This window comes from Tamandua tetradactyla, chromosome 5, assembly GCF_023851605.1.
Source record: "Tamandua tetradactyla isolate mTamTet1 chromosome 5, mTamTet1.pri, whole genome shotgun sequence".
Lineage (NCBI taxonomy): Eukaryota > Metazoa > Chordata > Mammalia > Pilosa > Myrmecophagidae > Tamandua > Tamandua tetradactyla.
Window position 1 is genome coordinate 31,447,268 of NC_135331.1, and position 27,377 is coordinate 31,474,644.

The following is a 27,377-nucleotide window of genomic DNA, read 5'->3' on the forward strand; positions in this document are numbered from 1 at the left end:
TCTTCTTACTCAGACCACCTGAAAGTGATTTGCATCCCACCCACAGCATCCCTGTGCCCCACTGAATGAAGGTGTTCCCACACCAGCAGCAACCTGGTGAACTTACCCCAGGCAGAGCTACCCCACTGTGGAGGTAGTCTAGCCACTGCCCAAAGGCCTGGGCCAAGGCCAGGCGAAGACCAGGGCACTGAGTTTCAGGTGGGGATGACCCTGGCAGAGGTGAAGGGGAGCCTGTGCCAGCAGAGCGTCTTGTCTGACACCAAGGGACCTCTGCTCACGTGGCAGTAGAGAAATTGTACAATTGGCAACTAGGAGTGGGTGGGGCCTGGATGGCTGGCAAATTTGGGGCTGTGGCAATCACAGGATAGACTTTCTGAACTGCTTTTTACAATTCTGGCAATTTCCCAAGCCTTAGGGTCCCCTCATTTGAAAACATGAACGATAGGACTGATGGGGTAGGATTGTGGTGAGGTTGCGTTAATGTGCATCAGGTGCTGGGCCCAAACTAGGGCCCCTCATGGGTGTGAGTGGACTTCACCATTTCCCTGGCCCCCTGTGTTGCCACTCTCTGTCTTCTTCCATGGCAACCTTGAGGGACCCTGACTCACCATGGTGACTTGCCTCCTTTGGATTTCCTATGCTCCAATCCCATGCTTCCTGCTCGGTATTCCTCAAAATACCAGTCCTGTCATTTATAACAAGCCTTTTCTTATGCCAACCATCAGTTGCATCTTGTTACTACTAATAATAACCATAATAATAAACGTAGTGCTTACTAAGTGCCAGGCACCCTGCTAAATACTTCACACATATTAATTCAATTGTTCCATGAGGCAGGTACTAGTTTTACAATTAAGCAGCCTGCTTAATTGTAAAAGCTTAACTGTAAAGGCTGTGAGTGGGACAGTGAGGATTTGAACCCAGCAGGCCAGCCCAGAGTCTGTTACTTGCCACCCTGCACTGTGGACCGCCATGGCTTGACCCCAACTGTCCAGCGGAAATTCCCAGGCTAAGCTCCATTCTCAGTGCACGTGATCTGGTTCCCAGCCCTATGCCTTGACCCATAGAACACTCTCTGCCTGACTTGAATCTTACCCTTTTCACCGCCCCCCTGAAGCATCACTGTTCTCTGACTTCCTCAGCTTTTATCTGCCCATTCCCTGGGAGGTTGTCATCAACATGCCTTGGTTCAGAGTGGTCTCCAGCACCACTGCTTTCAAACTGGGTGACCTTGGGCAGGAGCATCTCCATTTCCTCATGTGGAGAATGAGGATAACAGAACTGCATTCATGTGGCTGTCATAAGGATTACATAATAATAACCTGTAAAGCACGTAGGACAACTCAACAGGCTCCTCTTCATTTCTCTACCAGACCACACCCTCATTCTTATGGAAAGAATGAACAAGAGCTGCAGTTGGCAAACCGTTGTAAAGGGCCAGATGGTAAACATTTTCGGCTTTGGCGGATGGTCTCTGTCACAACTACTCAATTCTGTCATTGTAGTGCAGGAGCAGCCGGCCACAGACAATCCATAAATGAGTGGGTGTGGCTGTTTTCTGATAAAACTTTATTTATGGACACCGGAACTTGAATTTCATATTTTTACATGTTCCAAATAGTATTCTTCCTTTGATTTTTCTCAGCCATTTAAAAATGTTAAGAATCATTTTTACCCTGCAGGCTGGACAAAAATAGGTAACAGGCTAGATGGGGTCTGCCAGCCATAGTTTCCTCAAGATCAGGTTTTCTCTTCCTGCTCCTCTAGGTTCTCCCTTTCTGGGTCTTGGATTTTACCCAGGCTCCCACAGGGCTCACAACTCATGTGAGTTAAACTGATTTGACACCCAGAGCTTGTGATTTCTTGGTCTGCTGATCAATCCATCGATCCACACAGCGTGCAATGAATGCCAAATCCCCCGACCAAGGCGGCTCTCAGGCAGCCCTGGAATACACGCAAAGAAGGGTCTACTGGGTTCAAAATAAGAATTGCCTTCTCTGTTCACCTTCTACCCTGTTTTTCAGTTATTTTGCTTTCATTCATGTCTCCTTTTGGGGATAGGGACACATAGGGAAGAGAGCAGGGTGGGGAGCTGGCAGAAGGAAGAAGGAATGAAGGAAGCAGTGAATGAGGCCAGTGATTGACTCCTGTTACTACTTGCTCAGGTCTGACTGCCTGATTTATCCTCTACTTTCTGCCTTTCCCGAGAAACTCCGAAGGAGAGCATGTACTTGGAGGCACTGGGGATGAAGTCTGGACTGCCAGTTTTGGTGGTGAATTCAGAATTTCACAGTTCTCTTCAGAGCCCCTAGCAGGGAAATTCATCCCGTGTCCTCTCTCATGAGTGGGGCAAGACAATGACAGTGCTCCAGAACTTGCCCTGCAATTCGGAATCAACAGAGGCTCGTAAATCCCTCCCTGTCTTGGAGAAAGCAGGCTGGTAGGATTCCTTCCAGGTTACATAATCGAGCCTGACTTCCCGACACCTAGCACCAGAGTCCCCAGAATCCCAGTCCTTTTACACAGCCTCTCTCCACTCTTCCCCGGCCCTTCCTGACCCTCTCCTGGAGCCCTGCTAGAGTGAAGGGTGCCTGTGAAGTGGCTCTAACTAGGATAGATGGTAGTGGGCAGCATGATAAATATCTGGATCTGCATCTCTTGCTAAACTGCTATGAAAGGAAATGCCAAATATTTATCTAAGAGACCAATTTGTCCTAAGAAAACATGTTTCCTTTGAGAACAGGGCAGTCGGAGGTAGGCACCTCTGAATAAAAGCTTCTATGCACTGCTGTGGATGGGTGCACCAGGAAAATAACTAATTTTTCCTTCGGGAAGAGTCTGCTGCCCTCCCTAAATCTGGTGCCCTATCCCTTAGCCTGTCCATACCAGGAAGAGATCAAAGTCTGCAGCAGCACTGAAAAGGAGAGTGTGTGCTTATTGACATTTCCCTCCTTCCCTCAGGTGCATTCTCTTGCGATTTTCTCCCCTTCTGCATCAAAATTCGTGCCCTGACCCTGCTGAATGTTTTGATGTCTATGCTAAGCAGCAGAAACTCCATGAGCACTGGGGCCCATGTTGAATTTTTTAAAAGGCTTTTCTTTGATGATAATGAATCATTCATATATTCATGAAATGTCCACTATCTGGACATGTCTAACTGAGGAACTCTTATTCATCCTACGAAGCCCAGCTCAGAAGGCCTCTTGTCTGAGAAGCTTTTTCTTTGCCATCCAGAAGGACAACAACTAACATTACATCACTACTACATGCCAAGCACCTTGCCAGGGGCCTTATGTACATTAACAATCTTATGAGATAAATATTACTTTATTCTCCCTGAGGCTCAAAGACGTCAAGTAACTGCCAATGTCCCACAACAGCAAAGTGGCAGAGCCAGGATATGAATCCTGAACTGTTTGACCCTGGAGCCTAGGACATTACTGTGCCTTCCTCTGTGCCACTTCCCTGTTCTGCATGTATTTCCATTTTGTATCATCTTTTAATAGATATATCTTCTCATATGAAACCAGGTTTCTTTGCAAATGAGGTTCATATGAAGACAATTCATTTCTGTTATCATTACTTAAAATAGTGCTTCATACTTAGTAGCCACTAATTCATTAAACAGATATTATTTCTAGGTGGCTACTCTGTGCCGAGAAGGACTTAATTCCTACTCTCAAGGAGCTCAGGCATACAAAGTAGTACAGGGCATGGGACAGACCTGAAATATTTTTAACACAAGGGAGAATGTGACATAAGAGGTGAGGGGAAATAAAAGCTCTGGAGATTTGGAGAAGGATGAGATGACTACCAGGTTTGAGAAGATAGTGGCATTGGAGCAGGACCCTGAAGTGCACTTAGTTCTTGGAAATGTAGGGATAGGGGTGGGAGAAGTGGGGGATGCTCAGAGAACAGAGGACATAATGAACTTGTCCTTGAAGTCTAAACGCTAGCCAACTTCATCAAAGTGATGAACCTCTTCAATCACTGTGGGAGAAAAGGGCCATTTCAGACTGTGTGGGGACTGCTGGACAAGTTAACCAGCCATCAGATCATGGAGAAGGGCTGGGCAGGGTAGAAAGCACTCCAATATGTGGCCTGGTTTGGGAAGGACACCTGGTGTGAGACTGGAGGGCAGGATGAACATGGGATAAAATGATATTACCTGCCCTCACCCAAGCTGAATTTCACAAAATCACAGCCCTGTTGCCTCAGAATGCCCTTGTAAATCCAAGATTATCAGAGCCCAGGAGGAAAAGCCAAGCCAGGTCATGAGGCAGAAGTAGGAAATCCAGGAGGGGAGGGGAGAGCCCAGCAAGGGAGACAGTGCTGTGTGCTTGGCGCATCTTCCTGCAGGTATTGCCCTGCATGGGACTCCTTCTCAGGGGTCATCCCAACCATGTCTCATTTTAACTGGACAATTTTTTGACGTTAAGTACATCACAATACTGTATAATTTTCACTACTATTTCCAGATGATTTTCGTCATCCTAAATCAAAACTCATATTCACTTAGTAATAACTTCCCATTTTTTCCCTCTCCCTCTCCCTGAGAACCATTATTGTACTTCCTATCTTGATGAATTTCTTTATTCTAAGTGTTTCATATAAGAGAAAGCATACAATATTTGTCTTTTGTATCTGGCTTATTTCATGAAACATGATGTCTTCAAGGTTCCTCCATGTTTTATGTGTACCAGTTGTATAATATGCCATTTAATTGATATACCACAATTTGAACTTCCATTCATTTGTTGATGGACATTTGGGTTGCTTCCACCTTCTGGCCATTAGGGATAATACTGAAATGAACATTGGTGTGCAAATATCAGTCCAAGTCCCTGCTTTACATTATTTTGGGTATATACCTAGGTGTACAATTGCCAGGTCCTAAGGGAATTCCACATTTAAAACCATGAGGAACTGCAAATCTGTTTTTCATACCTACTGTACCATTATACAGTCCCATCAACAAGGTACAAATGTTCTTATTTCTCCACATCCTTGCCAACACTTATTTTCAATTTTAAAAATAATAGCCCTCCTAGTGGGGATATGAAGTAATATCTCTTAGTTTTAAACTGGATTTATTTAATCACTAATGATGTTGAGCATCTTTTAATATATTTATCAGCCATTTCATATCTTCTTTGGAAAAATGTCTCTTCAGATCTTGGCCCATTTTTAAACTGAGCTTTCTTTTCATTGTTGAGTTGTTCTTTATATACATTCTGAAAATTAAATCCTTATCAGATATATAATTTCCAAATGTTTTCTCCTATTCTGTAGGTATCTTTTCACTTTGTTGATAATGTCCTTTGATGCACAAATGCTTTTAATTTTTATGAAGTCCCTTTTATCTAATTTTTTGTTCCTTGTGCTTTTAAGTGCAAACCCTAAAAATTCATTAACTACTACAAGATCCTGCAGAAATTTTCCTATATTTTTTATGAGAATTTTATAGTATTAGCTCTTAAATTTAGGTTGTTGATCCATTTTGAATTAGTTTTTATACATGGTGATAGGTAGGGGTCCACATTCATTCTTTTATATGTGGATTTCCAGTTGTTCAAGCACATTTGCTGAAGAGACTATTTATTCTTTACCCATCAAATGGACTTGGCACCCTTGTCAAAAATCAATTGGCCATAGATGTGTGTCTTTAACTCTGGACTCTTAATTCTATTCCATTTGTCTATATGTCTATCCTAATGTCAGTATCATGCTGTTTTAATGTCTACAGTTTGTAGTAAGTATTGAAATTAGGAAGTGTGAGTTCTCCAACTTTGTATTGTACAACTTTGCTAAATTCATTTACTAGTTATGGCAGCTAGCTTTCTTGTGGATTATTTGGGATTTTCTATATATATAGGAGGATCATGTCATCTGTGAATGAGATAAGCTGACTTCCTCCTTTCCAATTTGGATGCCTTTTATTTCTTTCTATTGCCTGATTGCTCTGGCTAGTACTTCCGGTATTATGCTGAATAACAGTGGTGACAGCAGGCATCCTTGTTTTGTTCTTGATCTTAGAGGGAAAGTTTTGTCTTTCATCACTGAGTATGACAGTTGCTGTGGGTTTTACATAAATGCCCTTTATCATGTTGAGAAAATTATCTTCTATTCCTAGTTTTCAGAGTGTTTTTATCATAAAAGGATGTTGGATTTTGTCAAACACTTTTTCTGCATTAGTCAAGGTGATTGTATGGTTATTTTTCCTTCATTCTATTAATATGGTATATTACATTGATTTTCTTATATTGAACCATCCTTGCATTCCTGCATAAATCCTAGTTGGCCAAGGTGCATAATGAGTATGTAGATATGCTTGATAGTGTTCCACAGGTCCCTTAGGCTCTGTTCATTTTTCTTCATTAATTTTTCCTTCTGCTCCTCACACTGTTAATTTCAGTTGTCTTCAAGTTCACGGATTTCTTCTTCTGCCTGTTCAAATATGGTGTTGAATCTGTCTAATGAAATTTTCATTTCAATTACCATACTTTGCAACTCCAAATTTTGTTTAGTTCCTTTTTATAATTTTCATTTATTTTGTTCAGACAGCATTTTCCTAGTTTTCTTTTTTTCTTTGTGTATAGGTTCCTTTAGCTCATTGAACATATTTAAACCCACTGATTTAAAGTCTTTGACTAATAATTCCGAAGTGCGAGTTTTCTCACAAATCCTTTTTTTTTTTTTTTTTTTTTGGTTAATGGGCCACACCTTCCTGTTTGTGTGTTTTGTAATTTTTTGTTGAAAACTGGACTTTCTGAGTTTCTGCCAGTTCAATAGTTGTTTTGGTGGAGGGAATGATTCCTGGAACTTCCTACTCCATCATCTTCCCACAATCTCCTGAGAATATATTTAAATGCTTTCAATTATATAAAAAAATTAAGAGGCACCTAAGAACCCAAAATACACAGGCCTTGTCGTAGTCTCTGCAGTTTTCACATTCATCAGACCCTTATTTTAATAAATATGTCACTCAATGTCAGTGGCATGAGCCCCTCTTCCCTATTGGGCAGCTTAATGATGGATGCCATAGATTTTCTTCTACTTCAAGGAATTAGCATAGTCTCCTTCTGGTATTTTGGATTCATTTTAAATGTTTACACATATAAAAATACTCATTAAAATTTTCATTTCAAGCTTCCCTTCAGAGCTCTCACTTTATCCCTTCTCAGGGAAGCAAAACCTGGCCATAGCCCTGGGGACTTGAATGGATTATGGGGAATTTTGGTCTCTGTCCATCACTTTTCCCACTCATTCCTCTCTGCTGGCAGGGCAGGGGGAAGAGATGGGGAGGTAGAGATCTTCCTACCTGACAGCTTTTGGGAATGACAGTCTTTCTGTTGACAGCTGCTACTCTTTGAGACTGACTGGTTTTATCTTCCTCTGTGTGGCAGCATCCAAAAACTGGTTCTCTTGTGCAGAACCTTTCTGAATCTCAGATTCTATATCTGTAAAATGGAAATAATACAAACTATTTTATGTGGGTAATGCTGAAAACAGAATAAAGTTATATATGTGCGAACACTGTCAATGATAAAGCAATATATAAATTTTAGCTGTTATTATTATTCCCTTAAGGAACTTATTATTTGAAGGGATGACTGGATACCTTCACTTGAAGATTGAATGGGTATTTTACTTAATAGTTCCAAAACAGAACTGGTGATTTTCCCCTCAAACCTGCTATTTTCTCAGTCTTCCCCATCTCTGTAAAGGGCAACACCTTTATTCCAGTGACACAGGTTGAAATTTTGTAGGTAGCCTTAATGCTTTCCTCCTTTTGCATTCAATATCCAATCCATCAGCATAGCCTACTGGCTGTACCTTCAAGCCATGTCATTAAGTCTATCAGTTCTTCCCATTTCTATCCCACCCCCACTGTTATGAGTCTCCTGCAGTAGTCCTTCAACTGGGCTCCCTCCTCTTCCTTGATCTGCCCTGGAATGAGTTTCCACATCATAGACTTTTCATATGTAAATTGGCTCACATTACCTTTGGCTCCATCACATTACTTTCAGCTTTTCATCTCACTCGAAATGAAATCCAAGGTGTACAATGATCCCTATTATCTCGCCCCTGGTTACTCTCTAATACTGCTCCTACCTCACTCACCCAGCTCCAGTCACACCGGTCTCCTCACTGTTCCTCCCACAAGTCAAGCATGCTCCTGCCTCAAGGTCATTTACACTCTCTAATCCTAATCCCACTGCCTAACATTCTCTTTCACCAGATAGCCATAGGGCTTGCTTCCTCACCATCTTCAGGTCTCTGTTCAAGCATCACATCAATAGAGAAAGGTTTCCCTGAACAGTACATTTAAAACACACTGTTGCTGCCCTATCCCTTTTCCCTGCTCTATTTTATTTCTTAGCACTTAACACCCCTGACACATATTTATTTATGGTCTGTCAACTGCCATTAAAATGTCAGCTTCACAAAAGATAGAACTTCGCCCACTGCTGCATTCCCACTACCCATCATAAAAACAAATTCCTCTCAAACACTGGTTTATAATAGCAGTCTCATGATTACACCTGCCCAAGTCCACTGGTAATTTTCACGCCCTGGATTCAGTTGCCTTCCTCAGTTGGGGAAGGTAAAATACTTACCCCTATGTCCTGAGGGGAACAAAGCCTATTTTCCATGTTCAACTTTAAATGGAGTTACCCTGGCACTTGGGGTTTGGAGTTGGAGAAAAGAGAAGGGGATTGAGCTCTTAGTGTCTGACTGTCTTTTACCCTCCTCCTGGGGCCCACAGCTAGCTGCAGTTGGGAGAGTTAAACACCGACATTTATTGAGAATTGTGTTCTGGAGGAAATAAGTAAGTGTAAACAACTGATAAATGTGATCCAGGAGGTGGGCAGGTGTTAAAGGAACCTGTATGACAGATGGTGGAAAAGGAGGCCATGGCAGAACCTCTACAGAGTTCCACAGAGTTGTTACAGGTCTTAAGATTTGGGGGACAAGGTCATGTATCCAACACAGGACTATGAACTCTGGGGAAATTCCTGTCCACATTCATCACTATCTGTGCTGCTTTGCAGGACAGAAACTTTTGATTAGATTGTCTCCACAGAGAGGTGGCATACCCAGTACTGGGTGTGACCTTTAATTAGATGGATATGTGACCACCCATTCCAGGTGGGTCTTTATTAGTTTATTGGAGTCCTTTAAAAGAGGAAACATTTGGGGTTTGAGAAAGCTCAGAGCAGATTCACAGATGTCTGGAGATGCTTGGAGCCCAGCAGATGTCACCTAGAGACGTTAAGCAAGCCACAGCCTGGAGAGAGCCAAGGGAACCAAGAGATGAAAGCCAGCCCCAGAGAAGCAAAGTGAGGTACCCCACAGAAACAGAGGCTGAAAGCAACAGAGCCCTGGAGCAAGGGACCAGGAGATGCCAGCCACATGCCTTCCCAGCTGACAGAGGTGTTCCAGACCCATCGGCCTTTCTTCTTCTTCTTCTTTTTTTTTTTAGATGGGCAGGTACCGGGAATCGAACCCGGGTCCTCTGGCATGGCAGGCAAGCATCCTTGCCTGCTGAGCCACCATGGCCCACCCACCATCAGCCTTTCTTGAATTAAGTCATCTTTCCCTGGATGCCTTTGTTTGGATATTTTCATAGGCTTAGAACTGTAAACTTGTAACATTAAATTCCCTTTATAAAAGCCGTTCCATTTCTGGTATATTGCATTCTGGCAGATTAACAAACGAATACACTATCCTTGCCTCAATTTTCACAGAAACCCAAAATGTGTAGCCTCTCTGTCTGCCTGGTATCTATGTCCAACCCTACATGCTTTGTCTTAAGAGGAGACATCACCATCTTCACTCCCAGCATAGGGTCTGGCCCCCACATAACAGCCAGCTCATGTATGGGCTTAGGTGGCCACCCCATTCATGGTCTTCCAATACTGCAGGCCAGGGGTCAGCAGCTCCCATCCCTGCCTTCCTGACTTGGGCTGGCAGCAAGCTGTCTGCCCCTTACAAAGAAGGCTGCATTTCCCAGAACTGTTTTCGACAAGCTTCTCTTTTCCTCCTCAAACCTGCCTAGACTGGCTAAGGTATTCCGCAACAATGTTCTCTTTCCTTGGCAGAACTTGGCTCTAGCGCCAGTCTCTGCCACCTCGTACTCCCGCAGGCCACTGCCTAAGGGTCGCCAGCAGGGGGAGCCAGAAAATTTCAGATTCCTCAGTGGTACAAAAGGGTCAGGGATAAAAACTACTTCTCAAGAGGGCATGATAATTTTCTCTTCATTTAAGGTAAGCAGCACCAAGGAAATTGTTAAAACAGCTGAGGTTAAGGTGAGTAGAAATTAAAATAGAGTTCATCCATTAATTCATCAATGACTATTTATTAAGCACCTACTTGATCCTGATCCTTGAATTCTCTTTCACCAGATAGCCACAATATACGTAACTTACCTCGCTGGGGAGCCTTTCATGTGTTATTCATGATGGCAAGGACTATGCCTGTTTCATCTCTGAATACCAGGCATATTGCCAGGAATGTAGTCAGGACTCAATAAAAGTTTACTGAATGAATATCATAGAGTTGTAATTAAAAAAAAAGATCCAACCATAAGATATGATGCTTTTTAGATTATTACTCATGGTTTTAAAAAATATATCTGCTGCAGTTACCAAGATGTGAGCAGCACAAGTGCTCTGTTCCCCCACAGAATCTTGAACAATAAGTAAGAACTGGCAGAAACATGTTTTTCAGAGTTCCAGAGAACAGTTAAAAGGTTGCAGTAACAGGGCAAGCACCAAAACAAGAAAAGGCAACATAAAAATGGTAGGAAACATACCAAAAACATAATCAACAACAATGAAAGTACGTAAGTTGAACTTTATCAAAATTAAAAATGTTTGTGCATCAAATGACATTACCAAGAAAATGAGAAGTCAAACAGAATGGGAGAAAATATTTGGAAACAATATATCTGATAAAATTTTAATATCAAGAATACATAAAGAGTTCCTCAAAAAACTGAATATAGAATTGCCATATGACCCGGCAATACTATTGCTAGGTATCTACTCAAAGGACATGAGGGCAAAGACACAAACGAACATTTGCACACCAATGTTTATAGCAGCATTATTTACAACTGCAAAGAGATGGAAACAGACAAAATGTCCATCAACAGACAAGTGGCTAAACAAACTGTGGTATATACATACGATGAAAGATTATGTACCTTTAAGAAAGAATAAAGTTATGAAGTATGTAAAAACAAGGATGGACCTTGAGAACATTATGCTGAGTGAGACTAGCCAAAAACAAAAGGACAAATACTGTATGGTCTCACTGATATGAACTGACATTAGTGAATAAACTTGGAACATTTTGTTGGTAACACAGACCATCAGGAGAGAGAAATAGGGTAAGATATTGGGTAATTGGAGCTGAAGGGATACAGACTGTGCAACAGGACTGAATACAAAAACTCAGAAATGGACAGCACAATACTACCTAACTGTAATACAATTATGTTAAAACACTGAATGAAGCCGCATGGGAGAATGATAGAGGGAGGAGGGCTGGGGGGCATAAATGAAATCAGAAAGAAAGATAGATGTTAAAGATTGAGATGGTATAATCTAGGAATGCCTAGAGTGTATAATAACAGAGACTAAATGTACAAATTTTAAAAATGTTTTTGCATGAGGAAGAACAAAGGAATGTCATTACTGCAGGGTGCTGAAAATAGATGGTAATTAATATTTTAAAATGTCACCGTATGTGTGAGACTAAAGCAAAAAATGTTTATTTGGTACAAAATTTATATTTTGACTAGTGCATTTCCTGATATAACTTATGTAGATAGTTTGATTAAACACCATAAGTACTTGGAATCTCAGGTAGGACATGAGATTTTGTTGGTTTGTCCAGAGTGATGCCCCGATGAATCCTAGAGTGATCTGATCAGTGAGTGGAAATGTATTTGTAAAGTCCCCTTCGGGGAATGGTGAGAATGGGGAGAAATTCAACTTCCCCAAATTGAATTCTTGATATTCTCACAAGCAGTGTGGACAACCAAAGCTATAGGCTGAGCCCCCAGTCTTGGGGTTTGTTCATATGAAACTTAACCCCGCAAAGGATAGGTGAAGTCTACTTAAAATTTAGGCCTAAGAGTAACCCCCAAGAGATTTTTGTTGCTCAGATGTGGCCTCTCTCTCCAGCCAACATGAGCAGTCTCACCACCCTACCCCTCTCTATGTGGGACATGACTCCCATGGGTGTGGACCTTCCTGGCAACATGGGACAGAGATCTTGGAATGAACAGAAACTCAGCATCAAAGGATTGAGAAAACCTTCTCGACCAAAACGGGTAAGAGTGAAATGAGACAAAGTGTCAATGGCTGAGAGATTCCAAACAGAGTCCAGAGGTTATCCTGGAGGTTATTCTTATACATCAAGTAGATATCATCTTGTTATTCAAGATATAATGGAGAGGCCGGAAGGAACTGCCTGAAAATGTAGAGCTGTGTCCCAGTAGCCATGTTTCTTGAGGATGATTGAATAATGATACAGCTTTCACAATGTGACTGTGTGATTGTGAAAACCTTGTGTCTGATGCTCCTTTTATCTACCTTGTCAACAAAGGAGTAGAACATATGGAATAAAAATAAGTAATAGGGGGAACAAATGTTAAAATAAATTGAGTTTGAAATGCTAATGATCAGTGAAAGCAAAAGGTAAGGGTATGGTAGGTATAATCTTTTTTTTTTCTTTCTGTTTTCGTTTTATTCCTTTTTCTATTGACTTTTTTTTTTTTTTTTTTTTTTTTTTTTAAAGAGAGAGGGAGGAAAGGAAGGAAAGACAGAGAAGGAAGGAAGGGAGGAAGAAAGGGAAACATTTTTAAACATTTTCTTGTTTTTATTATATTTTGTTTGTTTGTTTGTTTTTTTACATGGGCTGGGGCCGGGAATCGAACCGGGGTCCTCCGGCACGGCAGGCAAGCACTCTTGCCCGCTGAGCCACCGCGGCCCGCCTCTATTGACTTTTTATTTCTATTTCTGAATGGATGCAAATGTTCTAAGAAATGATGAATGTGCAACTAAGTGATGATATTGTGAATTACTGATTATCTATGTTAATGTTTTATTTTGTTTGTTAATTTTTTTTAATTAATAAATAAAAAAGCAAAAAAAAAAAAAAAGAATACATAAAGAACTTGTACAGCTCAACAACAAAAAGACAGACAACCCAACTTTAACAGTGGGCAAAGGAACAAATACCAGATCAAGATGGCAGTGTAGGAGGTTGGACTTTGTCCTCCATAGAAGCTTTGAACAACCAGAAAAAACAGGCAGAAACAGCTTTCTAAAGCTCCAGAATATAGTTAAAGGACTGCAGTAACAGGATGAGCACTGCATCAAGAAAAAGCCAACTTAAAAGTGGTAGGATCTTGTAGGTGCCCTGTTTTGGCTCCTCCCATGCCCCTCATTGGCTTACATGGAGCCAGCCTGTGCTTCAAGTGCAGACCTCTGGTTCCAGTTCCAGAGGGAGCAGAGGAATCCTCATGCACATACTGGGAACACGCATGTTTGATCCAATCTGCTGGTGGTGGCCTGAAAGATTCACTGTCCCAGAATTTACCCTGTATGTAGGAGGTAGCTCATATGGCTCTCCTACAGAAGAAAATGGTGGGACAGCGGTCAAGTGGGTACCTTGAACAAAGGATTTCTGGCTGTAGAACACAGAACGCGATGCCTGTGACCCTGAAGAAACTGCTTCCTAGGGAAGAGGGGACATTTGGAACCATGTAAATGATAAAACACCTAAGATCTTTTTTTTTTATTATTATTAATTAACGGAAAAAAAGAAATTAACCCAACATTTAGAAATCATACCATTCTACATATGCAATCAGTAATTCTTAACATCATCACATAGATGCATGATCATCGTTTCTTAGTACATTTGCATCGGTTTAGAAGAACTAGCAATACAACAGAAAAAGATATAGAATGTTAATATAGAGGAAAAAATAAAAGTAATAATAATAGTAAAAAAAAAAGAAAAAAAAAACCTATAGCTCAGATGCAGCTTCATTCAGTGTTTTAACATGATTACTTTACAATTAGGTATTATTGTGCTGTCCATTTTTGAGTTTTTGTATCTAGTCCTGTTGCACAGTCTGTATCCCTTCAGCTCCAATTACCCATTATCTTACCCTGTTTCTAACTCCTGCTGGACTCTGTTACCAATGACATATTCCAAGTTTATTCTCGAATGTCGGTTCACATCAGTGGGACCATACAGTATTTGTCCTTTAGTTTTTGGCTAGACTCACTCAGCATAATGTTCTCTAGGTCCATCCATGTTATTACATGCTTCATAAGTTTATACTGTCTTAAAGCTGCATAATATTCCATCGTATGTATATACCACAGTTTGTTTAGCCACTCTTCTGTTGATGGACATTTTGGCTGTTTCCATCTCTTTGCAATTGTAAATAACACTGCTATAAACATTGGTGTGCAAATGTCCGTTTGTGTCTTTGCCCTTAAGTCCTTTGAGTAGATACCCAGCAATGGTATTGCTGGGTCGTATGGCAATTCTGTATTCAGCTTTTTGAGGAACCGCCAAACTGCCTTCCACAGTGGTTGCACCATTTGACATTCCCACCAACAGTGGATAAGTGTGCCTCTTTCTCCACATCCTCTCCAGCACTTGTCATTTTCTGTTTTGTTGATACGCCTAAGATCTTTTAAATGCACATGCCCAAGACAAGGTACATGTGCAAAAAAGGACCAGGGAGTCCCCTCTACTTTTGTCTCCAACTATTCTCTAAACTCACTTTACAGATAAACTCTGAAGGGGAGAGCAATATGAAAAGACTGGGAAAGGTGTTTTCTTTTTGTCTTTCTTTTCTTTTCCTTTTTAATTTTTTGTTAGCTCTTGGCATTCAAGGAAAGCTCTGCCGTATCACTAGCTGGATACAATGCTAAGGAGCCTAAATTCCAGCAATTACACTTTAAAATATCAAGATATTCAGGTTTCAACAAAAGATTATAAAACATACAACAAACAAAACAGGAAGTGAAGATTCAGGCAAAGGAGAAAATTAAAGCATCAGAAACAACCAATGAGGAGGATCAGACTTGGGAAAGTCCAAACAAAAATTAAAAAAATAAAGGTCCCAAATATGCTCAGAAAGTGAAAGGAAAATATGGGCAAAGAACTAGTGTACATCAAGAATGCAAAAAAAGAATATCAAAAGAGAGATAGAAATTAGGAAAAGAAACCAAACAGAGCTGAAGACCACAGCAAGAGAAATTAAAATTCTCTAGAAGGGTTCAACAGCAGAGTGAAGCTGGCAGAAGAAATAATCAGGGAACTTAATTAAGATAAGACAATTGAAATCATCCAGTCTGAGGAGCAGAAAGAAGATTAAAGAGAAGTGAACAAAGCTTGAGGAACCTGTGGGACAGCACCAAGCATACCAATAAACCAATATGTGGGAGTCCCAGAAACAAAAGAAAGAAAAAAGGGGACAGAGAGATTATTCAAAGAAATAATGATTGAAAACTTCCCAAATTTAACAAAAGATGTGAATATACACATCTAAGGTGCTCAACAAATTCTAAGCAGAATAAAACCAAATAGACCCACATTGTGACACATAAACTGTCTTATGCCAAAGATAAAGAGATAATACTGAAATCTGCAAGAAACATGTCATGTATAAGGGAGCCTGAATAAAATTAAGTACCAATTTCTCAAGAAGGAGTAGGATGATATAAAGTGTTGAAAGCTCCAAACTGCCAACCAAGAATTCTATATCCAGCAAAATTTTCAAAAATGAGGGAGAGATTAAGAATTCTCAGATAGAATTGATACAAATGTTCTAAGGAATGATTATGATGATGAATATACAACTGTGTGATGATACTGTGAGTTATTGATTATATAATGAGAATGGAATAATCATATGGTAAGAATGGTTATGTTTGTATGCTGAATAAAAAATAAATAAATTAAAAAAAAAAGAATTCCCAGATAAACAAAAGCTGAGGGACTTTGTCACCACTCGATCAGCCCTACAAGATATGCTAAAGGGAGTTCTGGAGATTGAAAGGAAAGGACACTAGACAATCTACTTAAGACACATTAAGAAACAAAACTCTCTGGTACAGATAATGATATGGGTATTATAAATAGGAGCACTATTTTATTTTTTATTGTATCTCTACTTTTTACTTCCTACAGGATCTAAAAACATATGCACAAAATGCAATGGTAAATCAATGGCTTTGGACTCACAAGATATAAATATGTAATCTGTGACAAGAACTACGTAAAAGTGGGGGCTGAGAGGTTTAGGAGCGTGGTTTATGTCTGCTACTGAAGTTAAGTTGGACTCAAGGCAAACAAGATTGTTAAAAATCTAGGATGTTAAATTTAAGCCCCATGGGAACCACAAAGAAAGCATCAGAGAATATGCAAACAAAGAGACAGGAAGAGTACAGGTTACGGGAGTGAAAAGTTAATGCGGAGTTTTAAAAAGTTGAAACTGTGTGTGTGAAAAATTAATGCGGAGTTAATGCAAAATGAGTGTAGAATTTCTGTTTAGGTTAAAGGAAAAGTACTAGTGATGGATGCTAATGTGGGTACTGTGACATTGTGAATGTGATTAATCCCACTGAATGGTATGCTTGGGAGGGGTTGGGATGGGAAGACTTACATGTTTCCACAATTTAAAATTAAAGATAAACCAAAGAGATAATGACAATTAAATTCAATACATGATATTGCGTGCAGTCTAAGAATGGAGGAGAAAAAGTTTAAAAGGACATTATTGAGGACTGGGGGCAAAACAGCAGTGTAGGGAGGTGTGGAATTTACTTTGTCCTCTAGAGTAGCTTGTATATAGCCAGAAATCATCTGAATACCTATTTGGGGGACATCTGTGATGGACACACGTTGTACACCGGATACATGTTGTAAACCAGTCTGGAATGGGTGGAAGGGCCAAGATCACACCACAGAACTGTGAGTAAAGCCCCCCAAATCTGCAGGCTGGCACCCCTCCCCTACTGGCATGGCAGTTTCGATCCAAGACACTTCCCTGCGGGGGAAAAAAGAAGGGGTCTTTGCAGGGAGCAAGAGAAGGCAGCCCAGCCAAGCTCCAATTGCACTTTTATTTTTTTTTTAAACACCAAAAGAAACACCAAACAAATGCAAACATTCTTATTTTGATCATTCCGTTCTACATATATAATCAGTAATTCACAATATCATCACATAGTTGCATAGTCATCATTATGATCATTTCTTGGAATATTTGCATCTATTCAGAAAAAGAAATAAAAAGACAACAGGAAAAAACTCATGCATACCATACCCCTTACCCCTCCCTTTCATTGATGACTAGCATTTCAAACTAAATTTATTTTAACATTTGTTCCCCCTATTATTTATTTTTATTCCATATGTTCTACTCATCTGTTGACAAGGTAGATAAAAGGAGCATCAGACACAAGGTTTTCACAATCACACAGTCACAATGCAAAAGCTAGATCATTATACAATCATCTTCAAGAAACATGGCTACTGGAACACAGCTCTACATTTTCAGGCAGTTCCCTCCAGCCTCTCCTCCAATTGCACTTTAATAACATATTTGGCCCACTGAATTCAAGCTCCAAGCATGGATAAACTGAGAGCAAGGAGGAAAGGAATTAGAGCAGAAATAAATTAAATTGAGAACATGAAAACAATAGGGAGAATCAACAAAACCAGAAGACTTTTTTTGACAAAATCAATAAAATCAATGGACACTTAGCTAGGCTGACAAAAAGAGAGAGAGAGAGGATGCAAATAAATAATATCAGAAATGGGAGAGGAGACATAACTACTGACAACACAGAAATAAAGGAGATAATGAGAGGATACTATGAGCAACTATATGCTAATAAACTATATAACACAAATGAAATGGACAACTTCCTAGAAAAGTGTGAACAATGAACACTGACTTGAGAAGAAAGCAACGACCTCAACAAACCAATTACTAGTAAAGAGACCAACTCAGTCATCAAGAAGCTCCCCCACAAAAACATTCTAGGACCAGATGGCTTTACATGTTATGCTGGTTTGAAAGGATGTATGGCCCCTAGAAAAGCCATGTTTTAATCAAAATCCCATTTTGTAAAGGCAGACTAATCCCTATTTAATATTGTATGTTTGAAACTGTAATCAGATCATCTCCCTGGATGATGTGATTTGGTCAAGAGTGGCTGTTAAGCTGGTTAGGTGACAACATGTCTCCACCCATTTGGGTGGGTCTTGATTGGTTTACTGGAGTCCTATAAAAGAGGAAACATTTTGGAGAATGGGAGATTCAGAGAGAGCAGAGAATGCTGCAGCACCACGAAGCAGAGAGTCCACCAGCCAGAGATCTTTGGAGATGAAGAAGGAAAACACCTCCTGGGGAGCTTCATGAAACCGGAAGCCAGGAGAGAAAGCTAGCAGATGACACCGTGTCCGCCATGTGCCCTTGCAGTTGAGAGAGAAGCCCTGTGTTAGCCATGTGCCTTCTCACTTGAGAGAGAAACCCTGAACTTCATCGGCCTTCTTAAACCAAGGTCTCTTTCCCTGAATGGATGCCTTAGATTGGACATTTCTATAGACTTTCTTGGCCTTAGAACTGTATAGATTGGACATTTCTATAGACTTTCTTGGCCTTAGAACTGTAAACTAGCAACTCATTGAATTCTCCCTTTTAAAAGCCATTCCATTTCTGGTATATTGCATTCCAGCAGCTAGCAAACTAGAACACATGTGGATTCTACCAACATTCAAGAAACAATTAGGAACAATCCTACTCAAAATCTTCAAAAAAACTGAAGAAGAGAGGACGCTACCTAACTCATTCTATGAAGCTCAAATCCTCTAATACCAAAGCCAGACAAAGATACTACAAGTAAAGATATTTTTAGTCCAAGCTCTTCAATGAATATAGATGCAAAAATACTCAAAAATCAAATTCAGTAGCACACTAAAAGAAATAATACACCACGACCAAGTAGGATTTATTCCAGGGGTGCAAGGCTGGTTCAACACAAGAAAATCTATTAATATAATATACCACATGAATAAATCAAAGCAGAAAAATGACATGATCATCTCAATTGATGCAGAAAGGCATTTAATAAAATTCAACATAAACATTTCAAAGGATAGGAATAGAGGGGAACTTTCCCAACATGATAAAGGGAATAGATGAAAAACCCATATCTAACATCATACTCAATGGGGAAAGATTGAAAGCTTTCTCTTCTAAGATCAGGAAAAAGACAAGGATGCCCACCATCAACATTATTATTCAACATTGTGCTGGAAGTTCTAGCTAGACCAATCAGACAAGAAAAAGAAATAAAAGGCATCCTAATTTGAAAGGAAGAAGTAAAACTTTCACAGTTTACAGATGACATGATACTACACATCAAAAATCCTGAAAACACGCAGCCCCATTATAGCAGGAAGTAGCCCGAAAGATCTCGGCACACTATTATCACAAAAAGGCTGGAATGTTAGGTTGGGGGAATGGGGAAGGGCACTGTAACTGGAGCTGCGGAAGCTGTGTCACCCCTCCCAACCTGACTTCCGGAACTAATGAACTGCCCCTTCTGGATGTCACCTGACCTCCATCCTTAAAAGCTGTCCGCGCCAAAGCCCGCACGCGCACTCACCTCCCTCCATTTTGGGATCGGTGAGCTCTGCCCGGGAGTGCAGAAATAAACCACCCCCACCCCCACTTAAAAAAAAAATCCTGAAAAATTTATAGCAAACCTACTGGAGTGAATAAATGAGCACAGCAAAGTGTCAGGGTACAAGGTCAACACCCCAAAATCAATAATGTTTCTATATACTAGTAATAAGCAATCTAAGGAGGAAATCAAGAAGAAAATTCCGTTTACAATAGCAACCCAAGGAATCAAATATTTAGGAATAAATTTAACTAAGGTCACAAAAGACCTATATTCAGAAAACTACAAGAAATTGCTAAAAGAAACCAAAGAAGACCTAAATAAATGAAAAAACATACGATGTTCATGGATTGGAAGACGAAATAGAGTTAAAATGTCAATTCTACCCAAATTGATTTATAGATTCAATGAAATGCCAATTAAAATCCCTAGAATTTACTTTGTAGAAATAGAAAAATCAATAACCAAATTTATTTGGAAGGGCAGGATGCCAAGAATAGCTGAAAATATCTTGAGAAAGAACAATGAAGTGTTAGGTCTCATATTACTGTACTTTAAAGCATAGTATAAAGCTACAGTGGTGAAAACAGCATGGTACTGGTATAAAGATAGATATACTGACCAGTGCTATCAAATTGAGTATTCACAAATAGACCCTCTTACTTATGAACAATTGATCTTTGATAAGGTGCTCAAACCAACTTAACTGGGACAGAGCATCCTCTTCAATAAATGGTGTTTGGAGAACTGGATATCCATATCCAAAAGAATGAAACAGAATCCATATCTCACACCTTATATAAGATTTAATTCAAAATGGATTAAATACCTAAACATAAGAGCTAAAACCACAAAACTTTCAGAAGAAAATGTAGGAAAATATCTTATAGTTGTGATAGGAAACGGATTCCTAGACCTTACACCCCCCAAGCACAAGCAATAAAAAAAGAAATAGATAAATGGGATCTCCTCAAAGGAGTACATTGAAGGACTTTGTCAAGAAAGTAAAAATACAGGCTATGCAACAGAAGATAATATCTGGAAACCACATATCAGATAAGGGTTTAATATCCAGAATATGAAAAGATACTCAATCTCACTGGCTTTTAGGGAAATGCAAATCAAAACCACAATAGGATATCTCACACCTAGTAGAATGGCCATTATAAAAAAATAGAAAACTACAAGTTCTGGGAGGACGTGGAGAAAGAGGCACACTTATTCACTGTTGCTGGGAATGTAGAAAGTTGCAACCCCTTTGGAAGGCAGTTTGGTGGTTCTTCAGGAAGCTAAGTATAGAATTGGTGTATGATCCGGCAATCCTATTACAAGGAATCTATTCAGGGGAACTGAAGGTGAGGACACAAATGGACATTTGCACACTGACGTTTATAATGGTATTATTCATGATTGTGATGGAAACAGCCCAAATGTCTATCAACAGACAAATGTCTAAACAAACTGTGATATATACATACCATTCTAGTTTACTAGCTGCCGGAATGCAACATCCAAGAAACAGATGGCTTTTTAAAGGGGGAATTTAATAAGTTGCTAGTTTATAGTTCTAAGGCCGAGAAAATGTCCCAATTAAAACAAGTCTATAGAAATGTCCAATCTAAGGCATCCAGAGAAAGACACCTTACTTCAAGAAGGCCACTGAAGTTCAGGGTTTCTTTGTCAAGTGGAAGCGCACATGGCGAACGCAGAGTTTCTCCCTCATCTGGAAAGGCACATGGTGAACACGGTCATGGTTCCTCTCTCATCTGGAAGGGCACATGGCAAACATGGCGTCATCTGCTAGCTTCTTCTCCTGGCTTCCTGTTTCATGAAGCACCCCGGGAGGCATTTTCCTTCTTCATCTCCAAAGGTTGCTGGCTGGTGGACTCTGCTTCTCGTGGCTATGTTGTTCTGCTCTGCTCTCTCTGAACTTCCTTTTCGCTAAAACGTTTCCTCTTTTACAGGACTCCAATAAACCAATCAAGATCCACCCAAATGGGGTGGAGACATATCGTCACCTAATCCAGCTTAACAACCACTCTTGATGAAATCACATCTCCAGGGAGATGATCTGATTACAGTTTCAAACATACAGTATTGAATAGGGATTATTCTACCTTTATGAAATATGGAAATAGGGATTATCCTACCTTTATGAAAGTTATCAGGAGATAGAAAGAGGGTAGAGATTGGGCTTTTGACACTGAAGGAGTACAGAATGTCCAACAGGAATGACTGTAAAGATCCAGAAATGGATAGCATAATACTATCTGATGTAATATTGTATGTACACTGAATGAAGCTGAGTGTGTGGTTTGAGGGAGGAGCGCTGGGGGCATGGATGACACTAGAAGGAAAGATAGATGGGACAGTATAACTTAGCAATGCCTAGAGTGGACAATGATGGTGATTAAATGTATAAGTATAAAAATGTTTTTTGCATGAGGAGAACAAATGAATGTCAATATTTCAATATTGTAATATTGAAAATGGGATGGTATGCGTGGGGAATACAATCAATGCAAACTAGCATTTATAGTTAACACTAACATTATAGTATGCTTCCACTGAACACAACGAAGGCAATATGCCAAAGCTAAATGTCAATAAATGGGGGACATGGGAAGGGGTATGGATTCTTTGTAGAAGAAATGGAAATGTCCTCACAAAGACCATGGTGGTGAAGGCATGGCTATATTATTATATCAGGAACCACTGACTTCTTATTTAGGTTGGGTTCTATGATGTGTGAATAAAAATGTTTAAAAATGAACAGAGAGATGGGGTGCAAGGGTAATTCAGTGGTAGAATTCTAGCCTGCCATGCGGGAGACCCAGGTTCAATTCCCAGCCCATGCGCTTTCCCAAAACAAACAAACAAGCAAGGAAAACAAAGAAAAAACAAAAATTCAACAAATGGTGCTACAATAATGGGATACTCATGCAGAAAAAAGAATGAAATGTAACCCCGGACATACAGCATACAAAGAAAAAAAAGAACAGAGAGATACAAGTACTAGAAAAAATGTGGAGAGAGAGAGATGTACCTATTCACTATTGATAGGGAAACTAAGACGTGCAGCCCTTCTGGAGGGAAGTGTGGAGGGCTCTACAGGAGACAAGGGGTGGGGTTGCCATATGATCCTGCAACCCTGTAGTTAAATGTATACTTAGAGGAACTGAGAGTGGGGACAAAAATGGACATTTGCACACTGTTGTTTATGTCGGCAGTGTTCCTGGTATGTAATGGGTGGAGATGGCCTAAGTGTACATCAACTGAGGAATGGAAGTGTGAGCTGTGGTGTACACATACAATGAACTATTGACGGGCTGGAAGAAGGAATGAAGTTGTAAGGCATGTAATGATGTGAATGAATCTTGAGGACAGTAAGTTGAGTGAAATAAGCAAGAAACAAAAAGACAAATATTATAATGCCTCAGTAATATGAACTAACTATAATGTGCAATATCTGAGAATTGAATTCAAGAACATAGGCTATTAGGTGAAGGCCTATTGTAAACATTCCTAGATTATAAGCTCTTACCGCAGTCACATCTATTCGGAGTTCTGTTATCTCTGAATTCTCAGATGCTGAGCTCTTTGTGTACAACCTGGTTATTCCCTGGAACTTTGGATATTTGTAAGACACCTGAGACTCTGAGTTAGACTTCTGAAGCTCTAAAAGTCAGTATCACCCCATACAGCATCCATTAAAAACACTGCAAAAGTGATCAGACTTCAATTAGAAATATGAATGAAGCTGATCTGGGTAGGACTAAGGCATGTCAGACTAAAGGTTAAAGGATATTATTAGACTGTATTTTAAAACTTTAACTTGAGTTTGAGACCAAAGGAAGAGATGTTTATTTGGTACAAAATTTATATTTCTGGTCACGCAGTATCTAATTTACCTTGTATGCTCAACTTATTTGAACACCATAACTAATGGAACCTTGAATAGGTAGTGAGATCTTGTTGACTTGTATAGGTTGGCATGATGCCCTGATACATCCCAGAGTAATCTGGTAAGAAGATTAAAAAGTATTTGCAAAGCCCCCTTAGAGAAGTGGAGAAAAAGTTAGAAATATTAATCTTCTCTACCTGGGGAAGACCTGATGTTCTTGCATTCACTGGGTACTGCCAATTTGATGGGCCAGTCCCTGGATCTTGGGGCTTGCCCTTATGAAACTTAACTTCCTCTAAAGGAGAAGCTAAGCCTACTTATGATATGCCTAAGAGTCACTACCAGAGAACCTCTTTCTTGCTCAGATGTAGCCTCTCTCTCTCTAAGCCAATTCCACAGGTAAACTCACTGCCCGCCCCCCTGCGTGGGAGATGACTCCCAGGGGTGTAAATCTTGCTAGCATCATGGGGGTGTAAATCTTGCTAGCATCATGGCACATGACTCCTGGGGATGAGCCTGTCCTGTCATCATGGGATCGAGAAAGCCTTCTTGACCAAAAGAGGGAAGAGAAAGGAAACAAAAATAAAGTTTCAGTGGCTGAGAGATTTCAAATAGAGTTGAGAAGTCATTCTGGAAGTTATTCTTATGCAGGATGTAGATATCCCTTTTCATTTTTTGGTGCACTGGGGTAGCTAGAGGGAAATACCTAAACTGCTGAAATGTGCAATAGCCTTGATACTTGAAGATGAATAACTATAAAGCTTTTAAGGTGTAACCATGTGATTTTGAAAACCTTGTGACTGACACTCCCTTTATGTAGTGTATGGACAGATGAATAAGAAAAAAAAAGACAAGAAATAAATAATAGGGGGTTTGGTGGGTGTGCTGGTTTGAAACTGTCATGCATCCCAGAAAAGCCATGTTCTTCAGTCCTCATTCAGTATTGCTGTGTGGGATATTTTTTATTGTTTCCATGGAGTTGTGACTCACCCAATTTGGGTGGTAACCTTTTGATTAGATAGTTTCCATGGAAATGTGTCTCCACCCATTCAAGGTGGGGTTGCTTTCTGGAGCCCTTTAAGAGGGAACCATTTTGGAAAAAGCTTTAGTGCTTATAGAGCCCACATACCCAGAGACCTTTGGAGATGGAGATGGAAAATGCCCCTGGGGAAGCCTTATGAAATGAGAAAAAGCTAGCAGAGGTCACCATGTATTTCACCAGCTGAGAGAGAAGCTGTGAACTTCATCGGCCCTTTTTCTGGATGCCTTAGTTTAGACATCTATATGTTCTTAGAACTGTAAACAACTTAATAAATGCCTTTTTTAAAAGTCTTTCCATTTCTGGTACATTGCATTCTGGCAGCTTAAGTAGATTAAAACAGTGGGTATGGGATGTTTGGGGTGTTCTTTTTTACTTTATTTTTACTTTTTTTTGAAAAATGGTAATGTTCAAAAATTGATTGTGATGACAATGCACAGCTATATGATGATACTGTGAAACACTGTACACTTTAGATGATTATATTGCATTAATACCACGATAAAATTACATTTTAAAAAAAGATCTGAAACAAAAAAGGGCATTATTGGGCCCTAAGAGTAATTTTTATACCAATAAACTTGGTAATTGCACTAAGGGTGATTACATAAGTGAATATCTTTGTAGGAAATGTACATAGAAGGATTATATGTCCAAGGACTATGATGTGTGAATCTGAGCTCAAATGTTCAGAAAGTAGAGAGATGAAAGATGAATAGTCAAAATGACATGGAAAAGATCTGTATTATTATTGTACCTCTCCTGTAAGCTTAAAATTATTTCAAAATAAAAAGTTAAAAAATAGGATATACAATAAGAACAGATTCAAAGGAGAGCCATCGGTGTCTAGGGACAAGTATGAGTGCTGATGCTCAAAGCTTTGTAAGGAATAGTTGAACAAAGGTTGTTTACTCTGAGGGAAACACATTGTGAGATATGTATAATCATTTAAAATATCTTAACAACTCCATGTGTTGAATAAATGTAACAATTAACTGCCAAAAAAAAAAAAATGGGCAAAGGAATTGAATGTTTTTTTCTCTAAAGAAGATATACAAATGGCCAATAAGCACATGAAAAGATGTTCAATATCATTAGCCAAGAGAGAAATGAAAATCAAAAACAACCACGAGATGCCACCTTACATCCACTAGCATGGCTCTTATTAAAAAAAAGAAAAAAGAAACGGAAAACAAGTTATTGACAAGGATGTGGAGTAACTGGAACTCTCATACATTGCTGGTGGGAATTTAAAATGGTGTAGCTGCTGTGGAAAAGTTTAGCTGTTTCCTAAAAAGTTAAACACAGAATTACCATATAATCCAGAAATTCCACTCCTAAGTGTATACCCAAAAGAAGTGAAAATATGTGTTCATTCAAAAATGCACACGTGACTATTTACAGCAGCATTATTCATCAGAGCCCCCAAATGGAAACAACTTAAATGTCAATCACCTGATGAATAAATAATGATATAATACATGCAATGGGATCTTATCATCCATAGGAAGGAATGAAGTTCTGATACATGTTACAACATGAATGAACCCTGAAAACATTAAGCCAAGTAAAGCAGACATGAAAGACCACATACTGCATGATTTGATTTATATAAAATATCCAGAATAGGCAAATACATAGAAACAGAAGGCAAATTAGTGGTTTCCAGGGCTGGAGGAGAGGTAATGGGAAGCAACTGCATAATGGGTATGGGGTTTTCTCGTGGTGATGAAAAAGTTCTGGAACTAGATAGTGTTGATGGATGCTTAACACTGTGAATGTGCTTAATGCCATTATGCTATACATTCTAAATGGTTAAGATCTAAATTTTTTATGTGTATTATACCACAATAAAAAAATAAGCAAAGGATTTGAATAGACATTTCTCCAAGGAAGATTCGCAAATGGCCAATAAACACATGAAATGATGTTCAACATCATTTGTCATTAGGGAAATGCAAATTAAAGTGACAATGAGGAAGAAACACACGCAAAAACAAAAGTACCCACAAGAAGATACCACTTCATGCTCATTAGAATGGGCCATAATAAAAAATGTGACAATAAAAGCATTGACAGGGATATGAGAAACTGGAACCCTCATACCTTGCCGGTGGGAATGTAAAATGCTGTAGCAACTGCCCTCCCCCTATCTATGTGGGACATGACTCCCAGGGGTGTGGACCTTCCTGGCAGCGTGGGTTAGAGATCCTGGAATGAGCTGAGACTCAGCATCAAGGAACTGAGAAAACCTTCTCGACCAAAAGGGGGAGGAGCAAAATGAGATAAAGTAAACTGTCAATGGCTGAGAGATTCCAGAGTTGAGAGGTTATCCTGGAGGTTATTCTTACGCATTAAGTAGATATCACCTTTTTAGTCAAGATGTAGTGGAGAGCCTGGAGGGAACTGCCTGAAAATGTAGAGCTGTGTTCCAGTAGCCATGCTTCTTGAAGATGATTGTATAATGATATAGCTTTCACAATGTGACTGTGTGATTGTGTCTGATGCTCCTTTTATCTACCTTATCAACAGACGAGTAGAACATATGGAATAAAAATAAATACTAGGGGGAAGAAATGTTAAAATAAATTTAGTTTGAAATGCTAGTGATCAATGAAAGGGAGGGGTAAGGGGTATGGTATGTATAATTTTTTTTTCTGTTTTCATTTTATTTCTTTTTCTGTTGTCTTTTTATTTC

General features: G+C 39.6%; 1 long non-coding RNA gene across 2 annotated transcripts in view; it reads right to left on the reverse strand.

Moving 5' to 3' along the window:
- LOC143683954 (uncharacterized) overlaps positions 1–27,377 on the reverse strand; it is an 83,574-nt gene that overhangs the window by 43,551 nt on the left and 12,646 nt on the right. For both annotated transcript variants that reach the window (XR_013175753.1, XR_013175754.1), the window contains exon 2: positions 7,322–7,460. This is a non-coding gene — a long non-coding RNA (uncharacterized LOC143683954). The remainder of the gene's footprint in view (positions 1–7,321; positions 7,461–27,377) is intronic.